The sequence below is a fragment of the Erythrolamprus reginae genome, chromosome 2 (genome assembly GCF_031021105.1).
Source record: "Erythrolamprus reginae isolate rEryReg1 chromosome 2, rEryReg1.hap1, whole genome shotgun sequence".
Taxonomy (NCBI): Eukaryota; Metazoa; Chordata; class Lepidosauria; order Squamata; family Dipsadidae; genus Erythrolamprus; species Erythrolamprus reginae.
The window spans coordinates 227,923,993-227,946,604 of record NC_091951.1 but is presented as its reverse complement, the minus strand read 5'-3'; positions in this window follow the sequence as shown (position 1 = coordinate 227,946,604).

The window sequence follows — 22,612 nt, the reverse complement described above, 5'->3', positions numbered from 1 at the left end:
ATTAGTGGAAAAACTGTCCTATTCTGTTGCTTAGATCCAGTGTTTCCCAACCTTGGCAATTTAAATATATCTGGACTTCAACTCCCAGAATTCCCCAGCCAGCAAATGCTGGCTGTGGAATTCTGGGAGTTGAAGTCCAGATATCTTCAAGTTGACACGGTTGGGAAACACTGGCTTAGATGGTACATACCAGCTAAGGCAGCACGTTCAGGGTTCTTTCAATTAAACAGTGCCACCTACTGGTACCCAGGGAATGTGTCTACTTGTCCCTCTGGAACAAGATCTCACCTGAAACCTGTGGACTCCTTCCATGTTTGATGTTCTCTAAAGTGCTGAAGACCCACCGGTTCTTCTCCAAGGCATTTGGTTAAAGTGGTGGAACCCCTTGTTGGATGTGTTTTTAATGTATATATTTTTTATATTGAGCAACTGAATTCCATCTTGTTTCCTTCTGTATTGTGTTTTTATTATTTTTAGATTATGAGCTGCCTAAATTTAGTTCCGGGGTCAGGAGGCTCCTAAAGTTAAAAAAACTAAAAGCTAAGCCATCACACTTTCATTGTCTGATAAATAAAGGTGTATGGTGGCATACATATAACCTTTAAAAATAGGCAATGCTTGCATTTCAGCTAGTTTGACAAACTGACTTCCCCAGTTCAGATGTGATCACCTTTCACTGAAGTTTATTTACCTTCATTCCTTTTATTGTCCCTTCTATAGAGATTCAGACTCATAACACCTTACCTGACTAAATATCCTGGAAACTCTGATCATTTTTATGTAAAACTGTTATGGTTGGATTAATATGATTGAAGGTAGCTAAATTTTGTTATACTGTCTGTAAAATTAGGCAGACCTTGACCACCTATTGATTTTAATTTAATTTAATTAATTTGACTTCTAAGCCATCCAATGTGACTCACTGGTTTATTTTTTTTTACCATCAACTGCAATCTATTTCTATGCCTTGTTCTGTTTGGTTCTGTTTTGTTTTATTTTAATGTTTAATTATTTGTGCTGGTCCAGGATGGTGAAAAAAAAAGATCTGATTTTGATTTGATCCCTTTTTTCATATTATATTGGCATCACTCTACTTTTCTGAAAAAATTGCAGAGAACTGCATTTTTAAATATGATACTGAATGTTGAGAGATGTTAATCCCTTGTTTATATGGCTACAATTTCCAGGGAGAGGAACAAAAATGACTATGTAATTTAAACATGTCACACAGTATGTTTAGATTTGACTAATGTACTATTTTAGACATTTGATACAAAAACAAAACAAAACAACTTGAACCGGGAAATTTGATGGGAGGTTTAAAAATCTGATGCGCTAATCCCCTATTAATTTCTGAGTAACTATTGTTACGAGGAAACTACAGCCATTTGTTGTTTCCCCAAGCTGGTAGTCATAGAAGGTGTGGATTTTACTTTGAAATGGTCACTGAATTAAAGCAGGCTATTTTATGAAATAGCCATTTATTTTCAAACCCCGTTTTGTAGTAAGTGCACCCTTCTAATGTGAATATCCTTCTCCTGCTTTTCCTTTTAAATTACTGTTTCATTACATTGTCGTAAAAGGCAGGTGCTACATTATAGAACTATTGTATAAATTATTAACGCTCTGATTATTTAGAATCTAAATTTTAGATAACTTAAACCTTTTTTTAAAAAAAACAAGAAAAGAAGTCTTGTGATTTCAAAATGATTATGATGATTTCAAGTCACTATGATTTCAAAAACGTTAATGTGGATATACATAAAGCTGCTTAAATTATGCATGGAGAGCCGAGGAGAGCTGATATGCATTTGTTTGTACAGTACTAGGGAAAGCACCTTATTTCAGTAAATGCAATCAGCCTATCCAACATTCAGAAGTTTATAAAAAGCATTTGTGTTAAATAAACAATTGATTTTTAACATTTAACAAAAATCCATTTCAACAACATATCCATCCTTCAGGTATTAATGAGCTGTTTCTGGAGCATTCATCTCTCTGATTGTTTCAATACAGGTTTTCATACTCACAATTCATCTCATCATATCCATCTTGGCAATCAAGATTCCCATCACAGACTTGCTCTTTTACAATGCATTTGGTGTGGTCCAAGCAGGCATGAAAAGGCTCCGAGCATTTCACGGCTTTGATGCACAGAGTACTGCGTTCTAAAATGTACCCGGTGGTGCACCAGCAGCTTCGTCCATTCGGATTTGGTAAACAGATCTGACTGCATCCCCCGTGCTTTTCCGAACAACCATTCCTCCCTGGAAACCACAAGACAGAAAATAATTGCTTCAGTTCTGTTTCCCGCTGCAGAACATGATAAAGCAAGGAAGGGACTCTTGTGAGTCCCTTAGATCAGTGTTTCCCAACCTTGGCAACTTGAAGATATCTGGACTTCAACTCCCATAATTCGCTGGCTGGGGAAATCTGGGAGTTGAAGTCCAGATATCTTCAAGTTGCCAAGGTTGGGAAACACTGCCTTAGATTGCAAGGCGATCAAACCGGTCAGCCTTGGAGGAGATCAATCCTGGCTGCTCTTTAGAAGGCCAGGTCCTGAAGATGAAACTCAAATATTCTGGCTACCTAATGAGAAGAAAGGACTCACTGGAGAAGAGCCTAATGCTGAGAAAGCTTGAGGGCAAAAGAAGAATGGGAATTACAGAGAATGAACTGGCTGGATGGACTCACTGAAGCAGTCTGTCAGGCCGAAGCTATCATTTTGAGCTGGAGACTTTGGCCTGCCACAAGTAGAATACTAGTGTGGGAACTGGGGAGGGGCAGTTGCATGAGAGGAAAAAATACTGGCCACAACAAAATTCTTTCCAGAGATTCAAGGTCATCTTTTGTCTAGCACCAGCCGGAAGTACAGGAGAGGATTGTAGACATGGAGAGACCCGGAGTGGTCCACGTAATGAACTTGTGGGTGTGGAGACAAGGGATGAACCTCAACCTGGGTGGAGGACTGTAGGAAAAGTTAGTATCGGGTTGACTAAAGTTCGTAAACAACATGGCTCTGGTAATAAATTGGAACTTGGAAGGTGTTCCAGATGGGAGAGACGTGGCACAAAGTGAATGTGAAAGCCTGACTGACAGCCAGGAAGATGTGGCAGACAGCCAGGAAGACGTGGCAGACAGCCAGGAAGATGTGGCAGACAGCCAGGAAGATGTGGCAGACAGCCAGGAAGACGTGGTAGACAGCCAGGAGGACGAGGCCACTGGGACGCAGGATTCAGCAGACAGCCCAGGAGATTTGACATACAGTCCCTCAGACAGTCTTTCATCTCTGGATTCTTCTGCAGATCAATATATTGATCTGCATAGCCAAAGAGCTATGCAAAGAAGGGATCGCTTTAAGGAGTATTACAAGTCATTATAGGAGCACCTGGGCTGGGTGTGGTTCTTATACTGAGGGTTGGGTATGGTTCCCTTAATGAGGGCTAAAGGTATAAAAGGAAACAACGGCCCAAGGCAAACTGTGGCTGTTTATCTGTATTATTTTGTGGGTCTTGCTCTGAAGTTTCAGTTCCGTGCCATGTGGAGTTTTCAACCCAGCTTTTTCAGACAAATGGGAGGTGAAAACTCTGGGACTTGCTGTTTGCTTCAAAGATTCAACAGGACTCCTGAAACGTCTTTGCTCATTCCAGGTTGTCTTTGTTTGTTTTTTCCTGTGTTTTGTATGCGGCTGAAGTAAGCCTTGCACTATCATTGCTTTTGGACACTAAGAACTGTTTTGAGTAACCCTTTTTTGTTTATTTAATACAAGTTTGCTGATTAGCAGAGTACGTGTGTGTTTGATTTCTTTTCCTTGGACTATTACGCATTGCCTGAGCCAGTCAGGCAGAACAGAAGGAGGCCAAGGTTTCGACTCTGATTTATTGTTCAGATGTTAATTGGAATGCTAACATAGATAGCAGGAGCTTCAATGGCCTCTGTGGGGGGGATGGTAGAGGACAAGAAGGCCTGGAGGGTTGCGGTGGGTTGGACATGACTTTGCAACTAACAATAACAACAAGGAAGCAACTACTTGGCAATCTGGCTGGCATGCTGTTGGCATGGGGAGATATTCTGACACCACCTCACCAATTTCAACACCTAGAATAAGTCAATATATGAAATAGTCAATCTTTTTCCAGACGGTATGTTTTCCAGGAGGGTCTCACTTAGCCTATATGCCTAGGGGAGAGAGAGGCTCTCAATCCAAACAATGGCGGTTACATCCTTGTTCAGGATTGATGCTTAGAGAACATCCCACTTTTGGTAGGTCTAAAACTTAAAACTTTTACTTTCCCAAAAAGGTACCAAAGAATGGTATTGGGCAATGTAGTCCAAGTATCCCACAATGATAGCGGTATCAAACTTAATTTCATTAAGGTTGCATCAGGGTTATGTTTGACCTCGGGGGAGCCAGGGTGGGCGTGGCTAGGGCAGGCATGGCTAGCTTGACATCACTCGTGTCGGGGCGCCTCTGATGTCCCAAGTGCTCTGTCAGTGCAAACAGACTCCTGAGGTTTTTGACTGCCAGCCTCCTGCAATGCTCTGTCGGTAAAAATGGAGCTTGGAAGGGCCGCATTGCCATTCACTGGCAGAACATTGCAGGAGACCATGGCAGTTGAAAACAGAACTCGGGAGCCCGTTTTCGCTGCCAGAAGCACCGTGGGCCAGTCCTTTGCTGTTTTCAGGGCAGCCCCATGGTCCACATCTAAGTATTATTATTATTATTATTATTATTATTATTATTATTATTATTATTATTTATTAGATTTGTATGCCGCCCCTCTCCGTAAACTCGGGGCGGCTTACAGCAATGATAAAAACAATATATAATAACAAATCTAATAGTTAGAATCTAAAATAACAATAATACATTTAAAAAGGCTAAAAAGCAATAAACCCCAATATATAAAAAACATACATACAGTCGTATCATACATAAAAAATTATATAGGCAGGGGGAGATGTTTCAGTTCCTCCACGCCTGACGACAGAGGTGGGTTTTAAGGAGTTTACGAAAGGCAAGGAGGGTGGGGGCAGTTCTAATCTCTGGAGGGAGCTGATTCCAGAGGGTCGGAGCCGCCACAGAGAAGGCTCTTCCTCTGGGGCCCGCCAAACAACATTGTTTAGTTGACAGGACCCGGAGGAGGCCAACTCTGTGGGACCTAACCGGTCACTGGGATTCGTGCGGCAGAAGGCGGTCTCGTAGATACCCTGGTCTGGTGCCATGAAGGGCTTTATAGTTGATGACCAACACTTTGAATTGTGACCGGAAACTGATCGGCAGCCAGTACAGGCCACGGAGTGTTGTAGAAATGTGCGCGAATCTGGGAAGCCCCACGATAGCTCTTGTGGCCGCATTCTGCATGATCTGAAGTTTCCGAATACTCTTCAAAGGTAGCCCCATGTAGAGAGCGTTACAGTAGTCGAGTCTCGAGGTGATGAGGGCATGAGTGACTGTGAGCAGTGACTCCCGGTCCAAATAGGGCCGCAACTGGTGCACCAGGCGAACCTGGGCAACCCTCCCCCTCGCCACAGCTAAAAGATGTTTCTCTAATGTGAGCTGTGGATCGAGGAGGACGCCCAAGTTGCGAACTCTCTCTGAGGGGGTCAATAATCCCCCCCCCCAGGGTTATGGACGGAATTGTCCTTGGGAGGCAAAACCCGCAGCCACTCCATCTTATCCAGGTTGAGTTTGAGTCTGTTGACACCCATCCAGGCCCCAACAGCCTCCAGGCACTGGCACATCACTTCCACTGCCTTGTGGGTTGGATCTGGCCCACAGGCCTTGAGTTTGACCCCCCTGCCCTATGACTTCTCAAAGTTATAATGAACTTTACCTTGTTGATATAGTTTGCTGTAGATCTTTATATCCACAAGTTTCTGTTTTGTTTGAAACCACCAGTTTTCTACTATTTCCAGTGGATTATACCACACCTTTATTGCACCTGTTAGGAAAAAATGTAATCAGATTTGAGAAAACATTTTGCTGCTACACAGAGGATTGCTATCAATTTACAAAATACCACATAACACTTGATTATTATCAAATATTATCAATTTTGCCACTGGCTAGAACCTATTAATTTCTATTGGGATACAATACCAGTAGTTCTCAACTTATTACCACAATTGAACCCAAAATTTCTGTGAATAGGAGAGACCATTTTTAAGTGATTGTTGCCGCATTTTATGACCTTTCTTGCCACAGTTGTTAAGTGAATCACTGCAGTTGTTAAGGTAGTAAAGCAGTTATTAACTTCCCCGCTTCCCCACTGACTTTGCTTGTCAGGAGGTCACAACATCTGATCACATGACTCTGGGGCACTGCAACCATCATAAATATAAGTCAGTTGGCAAGGAGGATCTGAATTTTAATCATGTGACCCACGAGGATGTTGCAACAAGTGTGAAAAACTGTCACAAGTCAAGTTTTTAAATGTCGTCGTAACTTTGAGTGGTCACTAAACTAACTTACAACTTACTGTTGTAAGTTGAGGACTATCTTTATCACATTACATTATAACAGGCTAATAACTAGACTAAACACTGAACATTAAATGAACACTTGCCAATAATATATACCCCACCTCCAGACTTCCGTTGCCAGCCAAAGTGCCCGTTTTCGCACTGGTGGGATTCCCCTGCTGGGATTTCCCTGCAGCATTGCAAAATCCGGAGGTGGGGTTTCCCATGGAGGGGAGCCTCAAGGGAATCCCACCATTGCGAAAACGGGCTCTTCAGCTGGCAACAGAAGTCCAGAGGTGGGGTATCCCAGCGGCAGCAGCGGGTTCATAAGGTGAAAATAGTTGGGAAGAAGAGGCGAAAAAATCTTAAACTCCAGGTTTGTATCTCAAAAAGTTCGTATGACGAGGGGTTCGTAAGACGAGGTATCACTGTATTGTATTAATATGGCTGGAGGCAGGTTTTGAATCTGAACTCACAAAATATTCATTGTGTAAGTCTTGACATAAAAACCTGATATCTGTTTCCCTTGATTCTGTGACATGTCATTGTTCTGACTCAAGTAAATGTCCCAAGTGACAAACTGCTTAATACATTAGGATTGAGCTATGGTGGCGCTGTGGTTAGAGTGTAGTACTGCAAGCTGTTTCTCCTGACCCCGGCTGACTGCAATTTGGCAGTTCAAATCTCAGTAGGCTCAAAGTTGATTCAGCCTTTCCATCCTTCCAAGGTGAGTAAAATGAGGACTCAGATTGTTGGGGGCAATATACTCGTCTCTTCAAACCGCTTAGAGAGGGCTGTAAAGCACCGTAAAGCGTTAAGTGCTACTGCTATCGGTGACAGAGTGCTTCCCCCTTCCTTGGGAATTCCTATAGCAGTGATGGCAAACCTTTTTTCCCCCAGGTGCCTTAAGACTGTGCGCGCGCGCTATTGCATACACGTGAGTGCCCACACCCATAATTCAATGCTTGGGGAGGTCAAAACAGTTCCCTCCGCCGAGGGCCTCTGGAGGCCGGAAATGGCCTGTTTCCAAACTTCTGGTGGGCCCAGTAGGCTGGTGTTTCGTCCTCTGCAGGCTTCCCTGGAGCTGGGGGAGGGTAAAAATGCTCTCCCCCATCCCCTTGGAGGCTCTCTGGAAGCTAAAAACACCCTCCCAGAGCCTCTGTGTGAGCCAAAAATCAGTTCGCTGACAACCACATGCACGTTGGAGCTGAGCTAGGGCAAGGGCTCGCGTGCCAGCAGATATGGCTCCACGTGCCACCTGTGGCACCCATGCCATAAGTTTGCAATCACTGTCCTATAGGGTTTGCGTTAGCTTAAGCTTGCTTACGACTGCGTGTTGCTGTTGTCCAGAACATCATTCCATCCCCTATTGCGAAGAGCATAAGGCCATGTATTCCTCCCTCAATGATTCTGTGCCCGGAGCCATCTAGACGAATGCTTTCCACGGAACCTTTGGCTATAGGAAAAAGAGCCTAGTTAGCAAAGTAATACAATAGGAAGAAGGAATTGCACAAGATCTTTGATCAAAATGAAATAGATATGTTATCTTTGATATCACTGGAGAGGGGCAGGATATAAATCCAATTAATAATAGTAATAGTAATATAATAATAATAATATAAATAATAATATTAATATAAATAATAATAATATTAATCATCATCATCATCATCATCATCATCATCATCATCATCATCATCATCCTTTATGAACTTTTCTTGAAACAGGACAGAAATTATGAGATTTCGAATGGATTTGATTACAGATAAGATATTGGATATGGCAAGAAGCATCATTTGTTGCATTTTAAGAGAAGGGGATAAAAGTTACTTAAGTTGTATAGAATGCGGGATGTCATTTTTATATTTGTTTTCTATCTCTCTTATTTTTTTCCATTTCTCCCTTTCTTTTTTGCACCTTTTATTATTCGTTAAGGTTTTTTGCTTTTTGTATTAGGTTTTGTTATTGTGATTACAATTCTTAATAAAAGTACTATTAAAAAAGAAGAACATGTACTAGTCTAGGAGTATGGCCAGTTTTGTTTCATGTGCTAGGGGAACGAGCTGAACCCAGAGAATTTGATCCACACATTAGACTGCTTACCTTGGTCAGCCCAATAGAGCCAAGTGCCAGCATCCACTATTGTTAAACCCACAGGGATCAGGGATCTCCTCCAGATTATTCTCCGCCTACTCCCATCCATAGCAGCACATTCTATCGTGGGATCGGGTAGGCCGTGTTCACCACCTAAATCCACAATGCACATGGATGCAGTTGGGGGATGGACCACCACTGTGGTTGGGTTGTAAAGACCATCGCTAAGTACCACGTGCCTATATTTGCCTTCTGAGGCTGCCACTTGGACAGATGCATATTTATTGTCAATCCAATAGATGTTGGCACTTAGCCAATCCATTGCAAGTGATATCACGGTGCCCTCGACTGGCAGAATCTTCTTCACAGAAGCTCTTCCAGTATCTTTAATAGCCAGGACCTTTATGAAGTCGTCATTTAAGTCTGAGAAGTACAATGCAGTACTGCGTAGAGAGTAGTCTACAGCCATCAGGTGAGTTACATTACTCAAGGGGAGACTGCTGTGCTCGGGAAGAGCAGTCTGCCCAGCTGTGGAACGCAGTTTTTTCAGGTAGACCTAGAGTTCAATATTAGAAACAACATTATTATAATAATTTCAGTTTACAAGGGCATTCAGCCATCTGCTCTAAGACAATCCAATCATAGCAGAAGTCCATACAGCTTTTGCTACCTTGTGCGATGCTAAAAATACCATACAAGAGCTTCCATTTATCTCTGTAACGCTTGACTACAAGGGGTCAAGTATCACTTTCCAACAGAATTTCAATAAGGTGTAAAAACAAAAGTGGCTAACTTTTGACAGTGTCACTCTTTTTTGAGAAAGGTGTGTGTTATGTTTTCAGGAGTGCTTTGTAAAAATTAACCCGCAGTCAATGACCTCTAGGTTACTCCCTTGTGGGGTGTCTCAGAGGTCGGTCCTCTCCCCCCTGCTATTTAATATCTACATGGGTGAGATCATCCAAAGGCATGGGGTGAGGTATCATCAGTATGCTGATGATACCCAGTTATACATCTCCACCCCATGTCCAGTCAACAAAGCAGTGGAAGTGATGTGCCGGTGCCTGGAGGCTGTTGGATGGGTGTCAACAGGCTCAAACTCAACCCAAACAAGACAGAGTGCCTGTGGGTTCTGCCTCCCAAGGACAATTCCATCTGTCCGTCCATTACCCTGGGGTGTGTGTGTGAATCATTGACCCCCTCAGAGAAATTTAGCAACTTGGGTGTCCTCCTCGATCCACAGCTAACATTAGAACACAATCTTTTGGCTGTGGCGAGGAGGGTGTTTGCCCAGGTTCGCCTGGTGCACCAGTTGCGGCCCTATTTGGACAGGGAGTCATTGCTCACAGTCGCTCATGTCCTCATCACCTCGAAGTTTGATTACTGCAACGCTCTCTCGGAAACTTCATATCGTGCAGAATGCAGCCGCGAGAGCTATCATGGGGCTTCCCAGATTCGCCCACATTTCTACAACACTCCGTGGCCTGCACTGGCTGCCGATCAGTTTCCGGTCACAATTCAAAGTGTTGGTTATGACCTTTAAAGCCTTACATGGCATTGGACCAGAATACATCCGGAACCGCCTTCTACCGCACAAATCCCAGCTGCCGATAAGATCCCACAGAGTTGGCCTTCTCCAGGTCCCGTTGACCAAACAATGTTGTTTGGCAGGCCCCAGGGGAAGAGCCTTCTCTGTGGCGGCCTGGCCCTCTGGAATCAACTCCCCCGAGATTAGAACGGCCCCCACCCTCCTTGTCTTTCGCAAATTTCTCAAGACCCACCTATATCACCAGGCATGGGGGAACTAAGACATCTCCCCCAGGCTTTTATATTTTATGTTTAGTATATATGTGTTGTATGGTTTTAACTGCTGGGTTTTTAATATATTTTTATTTCAATATTAGATTTGTTTTAATGTTACACTCTTTTATTATTGTTGTGAGCCGCCACGAGTCTTCGGAGAGGGGCGGCAAATCAAATCAAATCAAATCAAATCAAATCAAATCAAATCAAATCAAATCAAACCAAATCAAATCAAATCAAATCAAATCAAATCAAATCAAATCAAATCAAATCAAATCAAATCAAATCAAATCAAATCAAATCAAATCAAATCAATAAATATACTTGTTACTAAGGAAAATTCAAATAGAAGCCACTTTGCTGTGCCACCCTATTAAACAGCTGTAAGAACATTTCATTTGGGAAAATTATTTTGCAATAGTAGTGGGTTCTATTTACCTCTGCTACCAGTTCAGAAACGGGAGCGCAGGGGCAACACTTCTGCGCATTTGCAGAGTGTTTTTTGACGACATTTTGGAGGGTGGGCAGAGCCTCTCACCACTACTACTGGTTTGCCATACTGGGCCCAACCGGTAGCAACCCCTCACTGGTTTGCAGCTACCATTCTCTTTATTATCCAATTGAAAGTAATACCTGTGTAACATCTGTCTGGCCACCCAATAACATGAATGCTGACTCCTTTAATGGAATGCAGGTCTTTCCATCACTTGATAGTACAGATTCAGGCGGGCAATGGCAGCTTCCTTTTTTGCTGGGGCTTAAGAGGCACATATACGAACATCCAACTTCTACACATGGGTTAGGGGCTGGTGCCTGCAGAACTTCATGCATCACCTGAAAGCCAAAATTTCAAGAGTATGAAAATGTTACACCAGGAGTTTCAGGGCATCTCTATTATGCACTTTGTATGTTCCTCCACAAAAATTACTAAAGGAACACAGACTGTGTATACTATGTACAATAAAGTATATTGCACTATTTTCATCCATTGTCTACTTGCATCAGATGGCAAGAGCCAGATAATTTCAAAAAAGCAGTCAATCCACTTTATGACTGTCTGTGTTTTCTTTCATTTGATAGGACTGTTAGATCTGTCTCCAAATCTATAACTGGAATGTGACTATCTTCTTTCTCATCATTCAATCTTCAGAGCCATATATCATCAAAGGAAAAAAAACCATTGATAACAAAGATTAAAAAATAAAAAGGCCAAGCAATGTCATTCAAATATTAGTATTCTTCACGATTGCCATAGTCTTTTTTCCTACCATCTTTATGAGTCCAAGAAAACTAAACAGTGTTATCACCTTCACTTCTCTGCCATCAAGTGTATGGTCACTATAAGCATACTGGTTGACGTTACCCTTGTTTTCTTAATGTTCAATACCAATCAACATTATTTTTTCATTTATCCCATATGAAGGTAGATTGAGCAAAAGAAATAAACCAGTTCTATTAATAGAGGAGAAATTTCTGAAATAAGAAAAGTTTGACCGAAATAACGTAAGATTTATGAAAGATCCTGTTAGTTTTAGAACTACAGGTAAGTTCTCGGACTTGCGACTACAATTTAGTCCAAAATTTCTGTTGCTAACTCAGATATTTGTCAAGGGAATTCTGCCCCATTTTATGAAGTTTCTTATTCTACCATATAAAACTTATTTTAATAAGCCAAGATTGTTGCAAAAATACCTAAATTTGAAATTATTGCAATAGTCCTCGGAAAGGGGCGGCATACAAATCTAATAAATTATTATTATTATTATTATTATTATTATTATTATTATTATTATTATTATTATTATTATTATTATTTAGGGAAACTAGCTTAGCTCAGTGAGGGACTTCTGCTGGAATGAAGAAGAAGAAGGAGGGACAAAATAGTGTGTTATGCTTGCTAGTCCTATGTGGCAGCCTCTTCCAATCTGTAACAGCATCTTGCTCTCTGGTGAAGCTCAATTCAGGGTTGCCTTGTATACATAGCTCTGTCCTACCCTAGCTCAGTGTTTCCCAACCTTGGCCACTTGAAGATATTTGGACTTCAACTCCCAGAATTCCCCAGCCAGCATTCGCTGGCTGGGGACTTCTGGGAGTTGAAGTCCAGATATCTTCAAGTGGCCAAGGTTGAGAAACACTGCCATAGCTAGTAAATTAGGTGAATCTGAAAAAAGACATAGGGAAAGTTCAAGTCATGCATCTACTCCTTCAGAAGGCTGCAGCCAGTCCCAGGTAGACAATTCCACGTTGTCCACAAAACAATCCTTCGGGATTCAACTTCAGCTGAGTATTTCTCACCTATCCCATCACATTCAAGTGTGGAGAAGCTTCACTTGACTCTGATGTCAAGGGAATGTAAACTGGGCATCATAAGCCTAATGATGAAACCGTTACAGACACTGAATAATCCCAGGAAAAGAGTGGAATCTCCTTATTAAATGAACTGCCAGTATATGTTCATCCAGTGCTTTTATGGGGCACGGCCTAACCTCACCAAGTTCATAAGAGGTCAGTAAGGGGCGTACATAAGTGCACCAGAGTGCCTACTGTCCCCTGCCCTATTGTCTCTCCTGTATCTCATATATCTTCTCTTCTATACCTATATCTTTTCCTGCTATTCTCTCATAGTTATATTTCACTCCTTTATTTTCTCCTCTATTCCCCCTTTAATACATTCTACCTGATTATATCCTCTCTAACCCTCATTGTGTATTATTGTGTACTGGACAAAACAAACAACTGTTACACAGCAGGCCAAATAAATTTGATGATCAGAATATCAAAAGCTGCGAACAATCTTGCCTTTGGTTTTTAAAATTTTGTGTCTACTGTGGTTAATATTTGAATATTTATCACTTTCATGGTTAATTGCCCAGGATCACTTTGTAAAGTGAGTTGGGCAGCATATAAATTTAATAAATAATAAATAAATCAAGCAGAATCAATAGAACTGTACTCCTAGTTTCTTCTCTCTAAAAATATCCATTTGCCTTATCAATTACGATTCAATCGTATACCGTAACTGGACAGACCTGACCACATATCAACATGAGCTCAGACAGTGTTTTCAAGTCATCCCCCACTGAAATATCTTCTCTAAAAAGACAACATTAGCGACTCAATGGACTCATCTATCCATCTTGTTTCTGAGATCTATTCCTAATTCTTTTGAACCATTCCAACAAGCCCAAGCAAAATAGAAAAGGCTTACCTATCCAGTGGGTGGAGAACTAATGACTGTGGTTGCTCCAGATCCTCAAGAACCACTGTATAGACAGGATTTCCCTTCCAAGTGGTATTCAACTATGTAGCCAAGATCTGTCCTGAGATACCATCAGTCCAGTAAAGGTTCCTTCCTAACCAGTCCACTGCTATACTGTCAGATTTGATGCCTGCAATCCAATGTTTGAAATGATAGAAATGAACTGTCTATTGTTAAGATTTACAAACATGTGAATGGGAAATATCAGCCAACATCTCCTATGAAGTCAGTAATTGAAAAGCAAAATTTTATTACAAATTGTTTTTTTAAATAGCCATATAAGGGAAAAGACATCCTGTTCAGAGGGTTTTGTGCAGAATATCTCTGGTTTAAGGCTGAACAGTTACGACTGTTATTGGTAAATTGTTCAGTGTTAATTGTGCTTGAAATCCATCTTCTTAGACAATCCTCAAAAATACTCATAGTTGACCAATAGACACAAAAGGATGCTTTTTTAGGGGTCAGTTCTGCTGTTACTGTCTCTCTCTTAGTGTACACTGGAAGAATCTTTACATTTATAGACTAGAAGCTCATAGAAGCTCAAACTCATTACCGGACTCAATAGTGTCAACCCCTAACCCCCAACATTTCTCCCTTAGACTATCCACGATTGACCTCTCCAGGTTCCTAAGAGGTCAGTAAGGGAAGTAAATAAGTGCACCAGTGTGCCTTTCGTCCCCTGTTCAATTGTCTCTCCTTATCCCATATATCATATATCTTTTCTCCCTTTCATATATCTTCTCCTCTATTTTCATATCTTTTCTTTATATATAATACTTCATGTCTATTCGCCTCAATATGTATTGTGTATTGGACAAAATAAATAAAAATAAATAAATAAGCTGCAGATTTCAACCATCATCAACTCTACAGCAAGGGATTGTTGGCCTTCTGAGCAATTGTCCCAAGTGACACATATTATTCCTATGCCATTCATGAGGGACTTTAGTAGGATAACATCATCTGTCATATGGGACTTTGTCAACTTGTATGTTTTCTTCCTGGAGGAACTTGATGAAATCTTTCCTTCAGTCTGTCATCTAAAACTTGCAGGCAGGATTAGGTGTGTGAATCCACCTGGTATTGCTGTTTCTTAAAATTATTTTGTTAAAAGTATCAGTTTAGAAATATGAGCACTCAATTTTTCCTTAGCTTTTTTTCTGTTTAAGTGTAAGTGGATTTGACTTTCACCTTGTCTCGGGTGAACCTGTGAAGCTTCCTAAGCATGTGAGAGTGTGAGTCAGCTTCAACAGTCAAATAGGAGTTCTACCAATAGTTTATTTGACTTGCCAAAGTTACGATTAGTTTTGTCCTAAGCCACTAACTTATTAAAAACTGTCTAAACAACTGAAAATATATCAAGACCCACCTTTTATTAGAATTCCCTTTTCCTTGGTTTGCATATCAATCCAATTAATACTGTCTGCATTGAGATTCATCCAAAAGACAGTCTCGGATACGAAATCGTAGTCAATGGAAAAGATAATGAAGTCATGATCGACTCTCATGACAACATCCTCTTTCATGGTCCTTATTCCGAATACAATTAAGTCAAACTGAACTGCAACTAGCAGTAATGGCTCGGAACCTATGGCAAAGACAAAACTAGTTAATTTTAATATAAATTGCAATCACGTCATGTTTGAAGTTATGTTATTGGATGTTTGTGTATCACTTGACATGTACGTGTAATTATCCCCATTTCCTTATGCTCCCAAATAAAAAGGAATACACAACTCTATACTGTGTCACTTCACCCAGAGAGAGAATGTGTCCAAGTCTTCTTTCTAGGATTTGCGTTCGTGAGTGATCCCACACGGCTGGGTTGCTCTTAGCCCCTTTGAAGACATTGTCTTCATCAGGGACTTTGACAGCATCTACATTTATCTACATTTATTATCTACATTTATCTATGTAACAGCTTTCATATCTCTCAATACATCCCTCCAGCTTAATAGTGTGAAGCCAGAGGGACTTATTTCAAGACTTCTTACCCAGAAGGCAAAGTTTTCTATGTTACATATTTGACTTCACACAAAAAATTACGCATTAAACCCTAAATTTGAATCCTAAAGAGAATCAATGGAAAGCCAATCAGTGGACAGGAATAAACCTACCTATTACTTTACATGTGTGGTTATCGGGCTCCAGTTGATATCCAGGGTGGCATGTGCAGGAGTAACCGCCTTCTGTATTGACACAGGTCTGGCTACATTTATCAACTGCCAACTCTTTGCATTCATTGATGTCTTTGCAAGAGCGCCCATCATTTCTTAAGATGAACCCCTCATTGCAAGCACATTGCTGAAAATTAGAAAACAGGCGTTATTACCTATGTAAAGTTTCACTATTTCTCCTTCTCCTTACTCTGCCCTCCAAGGGTTGCTTCTGGAAACACAGAGTCCAAATACAAATTGAGATTTAATTTGCGCTTAAGTAATAACAACTACTTCTCCTTCTCCTCACTCTGCCCTCCAGGGTTGATTCTCTGGAAACACAGAGTCCAAATACAAATTGAGATTTAATTTGCAAGTATGCGCTTAAGTAATACATTTGAAGGCATTGGGGTTCCCCCCCCAAAAAATTATGTTTCACTAAAGAATTTTTTTTACAAAGTAAAACAATTCACATTTAAAGAAAAAGAAAAGGGGAAAGTGATAACAGAAAATGAAAGAAAAATCAAGAAAGAAAAAAACCCAAAGATATAAAGAGATGGTTTCCGGTTTTCTTTTAAAACACTTGCATTTAGTCTTATTCTCTTGCTCTAAGGAAGGGGGTGTCCAACCTTGGCAACTTCAAGAGCTATTTGTTGGTGGAATTCTGGGAGTTGAAGTCCACAGGTTTTAAAGTTGCCAAGGTTGGATACCCCTGCTGTTCAGAGGTGGGTTCCTACCGGTTCTAATTGGTACTTTAACTTAGTGATGATGTCACAGAACCAGTTCTGTTGGTGTCTCCTTGGGTGCCACCATCTTGAATTTTGTTTCTGCACATGCGCAGCAGCTATTTTTTTTTATTGCTGAGGGCGCACGCGTACGGTACAACCCTGAGCGAATTGGCAGCAAAAGGATCCAGAACCCACCCCTGCTGCTGTTAGATTACACTTTCAATCTGCTTCCATTGCTTGATGACTTTTTATGATTTAATAGTAATCATCTCACCAGGATTATCTATCAGCAAGTTCTAATCAAATTATGATTAGGTCATCAACAAGATAATTTAACTCCTGAAGCCTTTCTGGTCTCTTTTTCTACTGCCTCAGATTTTTCCAACCATCTGAGACTTCAACAACTCTTGCCTTTGTACTTCTTGTTCAAAATATTTTATAGTTGGAGTTTAATTACCAACAGTTTCAATGAACAGTCTTATTTTCTTTTATCTAGTTTTATATTAATGGTTCTCACAATGCAGGTTATTCTCAGACATGGGAACCAGAACCAGAGTTTGAAAGTATTACTTCTTTATTCAGCCAATCAAACAATAATGCAGCTTTTACATTACAACTGGGGAAACTATTGCTTTGATTATATATATCTTTGTTGCCAGCAAGATGCCTCTGCATTTTAATACTGTCATAACCCTCTCCCCAAATACTGTATTTTTCAGAGTATAAGGCGTACCCTTTCCCCGCCTAAAAGAGGCTGAAAATTTGGGTGCATGTTATACTCCAAATGTAGCTTTTTGAAGCTTTTCCCCCCCACCCCTAATGAGTTACTAACAATCTTCTTGGCTTGCAGGATTTTTTTCATTCCTACTCTCTCCAAAAAAGTTTTTATTCCAGCCCTAGGTTTTTGTAGGTTTGTTTTCATTGCTACTCCCTCCGAAGATTATTTTTTTCAGCCCTAACCAGGGGATAAAATAATGAGTTGAGGCTGACCAGACTAAGGATGCTAGCCAGATGAATACCTGGTAGGTGGGTTCTCCCCCCCCTATTTTCCTCTCTCAAAACTTAAGCTGTGTCTTATACGCCAGTGCATTTTATACGACATTTCCCATTTTTTCATGGTTACAATCACTATCCTTTTGCTATAATAGTAGCAACAAGTCCATATTGTATTATTATTCGAGAATGGCTATCTATTTTTCCTATTTTGAAAGAATTTTAGCATAAAGCTTAGGACAGTGATGGTGAACCTTTGACAGGTAGCACACGGAGCCATATCTGCTGGCACACGAGCCGTTGCCCTAGCTCAGCTCCAAAGTACATGTGTGTGCTGGCCAGCTGATTTTTGGCTCACCCAGAGGCTCTCGGAGGGCATTTTTGGCTTCCAGAGAGCTTCCAGGGAGAATGGAGGAGGGCGTTTTTACCTTCCTCTGGCTCCAGAGAAACCTTTGGAGCCTGGGGAGGGCAAAACATGAGCCTACTGGGCCCACCAGAAGTTGGGAAATGGGCTATTTCTGGCCTCCAGAGGGCCTCCGGGGAACAGGGGAAGCTGTTTTTGCCCTCCACAGGCATTGAATTATGGGTGTGGGCACTCATGCATGCACAATAGTGCACGCCCACACTATTTTGGCACCCGAGGAAAAAAAGGTTCGCCATCACTGGCCTAGGAGGAAGCAAATCTCCTTAACCCATTTTTTTCCTTCTACAATTCAATTCAATTCAATTTATTAGATTTGTATGCCGCCCCTCTCCGAAGACTTGGGGCGGCTCACAACAGTAATAAAAACAGTATAATAATGGAACAAATCTAATAATAAAATATATAAAAACCTCAACAATTAAAAACCATACAGCACATACACATCAAACATGAAATATAATAAGCCTGGGGGAGATGTCTTAGTTCCCCCATTCCTGGCGATATAGGTGGGTCTTAAGTAACTTGCGAAAGACAAGGAGGGTGGGGGCAGTTCTAATCTCAGGGGGGAGCTGGTTCCAGAGGGCCGGGGCCGCCACAGAGAAGGCTCTTCCCCTGGGGCCCGCCAAACGACATTTTTAGTTGACGGGACCCGAGAAGGCCAACTCTTCAGTTCTTATGTTATCCATTTTTAAGCATCATCCTAAGCATCATCAACATTCTAATGCTGGTCTTCACTTACAGGCCCATGAGGAGACTTGTAACAAATGTGAGCACACAGTTTTTGACATGGCACTGCACAATGGTTGCCTTCATCCATTCCATCTTGGCAGTCGGGTTTCCCATTGCAGACCAAAGTGTAATTGACATAGGTATCACCACACTGAAACTCATAGCTATGGCAGCTCCTGGGCTTACCTGGAAAAGCAAAGAGGACTTCAAGATTCTAGTTTTAGCACAATTATATATAAAATAACCATTGAAATCTAATGAAGCATGAGCCAAATTCAATACGACTTTCCCTTTGATTGATTTGGAATGGGTATGGGGAGAATAATACAAGTCAACAAAGAATTTTGAACTTTGTTGTTTTAGATGTTGATAGAAGCGAGAATGCTCCATGCATAAAAATAGAAAGATATCCTAACTGGAAGAAATGGAAGAAGAATGGCTGGAAACTGATGGAATTAGCAGAGATGGTCAAAACCCTGTAATGTAATATACAACACGTATAAAATTGTAAATAGAAATAAGAATCTTTAAGTTAAAAACAATAGCCTTAGATATGAAAAATATATAATACGACAAGGTGTATTACTGAAATTATATTTGGGGGAGGGTGTTTATGTGAAAAAATTCAATAAAATGTACTTTGAAAACCCCCCAAAAATTTTGACTTTGGGATTTGCTGATTAGACAAGTATGCTCTAGAAAAGGCTAGTCCATATTAAGTATGCAAAAGTAGAAATTTGAGGCTGCAATGTTATATTTTATTCTAGTATGCAGAAAAGAGAAGTTGTCAGTAGCTGTTCCCTTTCCTCTTTAACCTACACTTCTCTCTCTCTTCCCCTTCCCTCTTTGCCCATTGTTTCCATTTCCATTTTTATTTTATACTTTGATAAGTTTAATAAAGTTGTATTTTTTTAAAAAAAGGAGAACATGAGTGCAACAATCTGGCAAGCACAAATGGAAATAAATGGCAACAGTGCATGGTGAGAATGAGGTGCCCCACAATATCCTTAAATTTCAACTCCATAGGACATTAAACTAAAAACATTTAAAGACTAACATAGAACTGCTGTCATTGTAACTTGGCTCTTGTTTTGCAGCACTTCTCTCTGTTAAGCTAATGTCTCCTAAGAAAGACAGATCCCTCCCACCACTTCAAAAAACAAGACTATTGCACCAGCTACCAAGATGGAGAAAGTTTACATACATCCAATCTCATCAGTCCCGTCTCTGCAGTCAAATCAAATCAATCAAATCAAATCAAATCAAATCAATAAATAAATGTACTTGTTACTAAGGAAAATTCAAATAGAAGCCACTTTGCTGTGCCAGCCTATTAAACAGCTGTAAGAACATTTCATTTGGGAAAATTATTTTGCAATAGTAGTGGGTTCTATTTACCTCTGCTACCAGTTCAGAAACGGGAGCGCAGGGGTAACACTTCTGCGCATTTGCAGAGTGTTTTTTGACGACATTTTGGAGGGTGGGCAGAGCCTCTCACCACTACTACTGGTTTGCCATACTGGGCCCAACCGGTAGCAACCCCTCACTGGTTTGCAGCTACCATTCTCTTTATTATCCAATTGAAAGTAATACCTGTGTAACATCTGTCTGGCCATCCAATAACATGAATGCTGACTCCTTTAATGGAATGCAGGTCTTTCCATCACTTGATAGTACAGATTCAGGCGGGCAATGGCAGCTTCCTTTTTTGCTGGGGCTTAAGAGGCACATATACGAACATCCAACTTCTACACATGGGTTAGGGGCTGGTGCCTGCAGAACTTCATGCATCACCTGAAAGCCAAAATTTCAAGAGTATGAAAATGTTACACCAGGAGTTTCAGGGCATCTCTATTATGCACTTTGTATGTTCCTCCACAAAAATTACTAAAGGAACACAGACTGTGTATACTATGTACAATAAAGTATATTGCACTATTTTCATCCATTGTCTACTTGCATCAGATGGCAAGAGCCAGATAATTTCAAAAAAGCAGTCAATCCACTTTATGACTGTCTGTGTTATCTTTCATTTGATAGGACTGTTAGATCTGTCTCCAAATCTATAACTGGAATGTGACTATCTTCTTTCTCATCATTCAATCTTCAGAGCCATATATCATCAAAGGAAAAAAAACCATTGATAACAAAGATTAAAAAATAAAAAGGCCAAGCAATGTCATTCAAATATTAGTATTCTTCACGATTGCCATAGTCTTTTTTCCTACCATCTTTATGAGTCCAAGAAAACTAAACAGTGTTATCACCTTCACTTCTCTGCCATCAAGTGTATGGTCACTATAAGCATACTGGTTGACGTTACCCTTGTTTTCTTAATGTTCAATACCAATCAACATTATTTTTTCATTTATCCCATATGAAGGTAGATTGAGCAAAAGAAATAAACCAGTTCTATTAATAGAGGAGAAATTTCTGAAATAAGAAAAGGTTGACCGAAATAACGTAAGATTTATGAAAGATCCTGTTAGTTTTAGAACTACAGGTAAGTTCTCGGACTTGCGACTACAATTTAGTCCAAAATTTCTGTTGCTAACTCAGATATTTGTCAAGGGAATTCTGCCCCATTTTATGAAGTTTCTTATTCTACCATATAAAACTTATTTTAATAAGCCAAGATTGTTGCAAAAATACCTAAATTTGAAATTATTGTAATAGTCCTCGGAAAGGGGCGGCATACAAATCTAATAAATTATTATTATTATTATTATTATTATTATTATTATTATTATTATTATTATTATTATTATTATAGGGAAACTAGCTTAGCTCAGTGAGGGACTTCTGCTGGAATGAAGAAGAAGAAGGAGGGACAAAATGAAATGTGAATGAAAACATAATTTTTATGTATTTAAAATAATTAAATTGAATTGTTAAATTGTCCCGAGGTGAATTGTCCCACGGCACGTTAGCCATGGTCAGATGGCCACAGAGACTTGGCTATGGTGAATTGTCCCATTCTGAACAAATTACGCTATGACCAACAGTAGCTTTTCGTATAAATGACTTATTCCTGGTCAAAATTCTATTATCAGTTACAATATAAACACAATACAATATCAGTATTGACGCAGCTTTAGTCTGACAAAGTATGGGGCTTGGCTCATACTTTTTGAAGCTCATGGATATGCATATTTGAAGATCCAGGCCAAATAAACCTGCCTTAACATTTATTCATTTAAAGCTAGAGACATGCCGTTGGCAAAGTAAAATAAAAGTAGGCACTTGTTCCAGTCATCAACCTTTCCATAATGTGTACTACTTGTGCAATACCTTTAATCCATATGGTTGTCCATGACTCTTTAGGAGAACTGTTCTATTTTTGGCTGTCCTTTTGTCTATCTTCTGTACTATCCTTGTTTGCATGTCAGACCAAAAGATGTAGTCTTCAAACACACTTACTGAGAAAGGACTATGTATCTCATTCATCTGAAATATCTAAGGGAAAAAATATTGTTAAGAGATGCATCACAGCTCAGGGACTGAGATTTTATTTTCAGACACACTAAAAGATCTGGAAGTTGGACACATTCCCCTAGTTTCGAAGAAGTGTGGCATACAAATCTAATAAATTATTATTATTATTATTATTATTATTATTATTATTATTATTATTATTATTATTATTTATTTATTTATTTCTGCTACCCAGAAAAGAACAAGATGATGACATTATCAGAATTGACACTTTCCTTTAAAACAGGGGTGTCAAATTCAAGGCCCAGGGGCCGGATGTGGCCAACAGGATACTTAGATCTGGTCTGTGGGGCTACCCTGGAAACAGTGAAGGATCAGTCCTCGGTGCTTCTGCCAATGAAAATAGGCTCCCAAGCTCCGGTTTGGGCTGCCACGGCCTTCTGCAACCTTTTGCCAGTGAAAACAGGGCTCCATTGCAAGAGGCCATGACCACCGTCTGCCGCACGAATCCCAGCGACCAGTTAGGTCC